Below are 1,140 nucleotides of genomic sequence, written 5' to 3' on the forward strand. Positions count from 1 at the left end.
GGTGTATAATTGTGACATAGTAGGTGTATAATTGTGACATAGTAGGTGTATAATTGTGACATAGTAGGTGTATAATTGTGACACAGTAGGTGTATAATTGTGACATAGTAGGTGTATAATTGTGACATAGTAGGTGTATAATTGTGACATAGTAGGTGTATAATTGTGACACAGTAGGTGTATAATTGTGACATAGTAGGTGTATAATTGTGACATAGTAGGTGTATAATTGTGACATAGTAGGTGTATAATTGTGACATAGTAGGTGTATAATTGTGACACAGTAGGTGTATAATTGTGACATAGTAGGTGTATAATTGTGACACAGTAGGTGTATAATTGTGACACAGTAGGTGTATAATTGTGACATAGTAGGTGTATAATTGTGACATAGTAGGTGTATAATTGTGACACAGTAGGTGTATAATTGTGACACTAGTAGGTGTATAATTGTGACATAGTAGGTGTATAATTGTGACACAGTAGGTGTATAATTGTGACATAGTAGGTGTATAATTGTGACATAGTAGGTGTATAATTGTGACACAGTAGGTGTATAATTGTGACACAGTAGGTGTATAATTGTGACATAGTAGGTGTATAATTGTGACATAGTAGGTGTATAATTGTGACACAGTAGGTGTATAATTGTGACATAGTAGGTGTATAATTGTGACACAGTAGGTGTATAATTGTGGACATAGTAGGTGTATAATTGTGACACAGTAGGTGTATAATTGTGACACAGTAGGTGTATAATTGTGACATAGTAGGTGTATAATTGTGACACAGTAGGTGTATAATTGTGACATAGTAGGTGTATAATTGTGACATAGTAGGTGTATAATTGTGACATAGTAGGTGTATAATTGTGACACAGTAGGTGTATAATTGTGACATAGTAGGTGTATAATTGTGACACAGTAGGTGTATAATTGTGACACAGTAGGTGTATAATTGTGACACGTAGGTGTATAATTGTGACATAGTAGGTGTATAATTGTGACATAGTAGGTGTATAATTGTGACACAGTAGGTGTATAATTGTGACATAGTAGGTGTATAATTGTGACATAGTAGGTGTATAATTGTGACAACAGTAGGTGTATAATTGTGACACAGTAGGTGTATAATTGTGAC

The sequence above is a fragment of the Entelurus aequoreus genome, linkage group LG11 (genome assembly GCF_033978785.1).
Source record: "Entelurus aequoreus isolate RoL-2023_Sb linkage group LG11, RoL_Eaeq_v1.1, whole genome shotgun sequence".
Taxonomy (NCBI): domain Eukaryota; kingdom Metazoa; phylum Chordata; class Actinopteri; order Syngnathiformes; family Syngnathidae; genus Entelurus; species Entelurus aequoreus.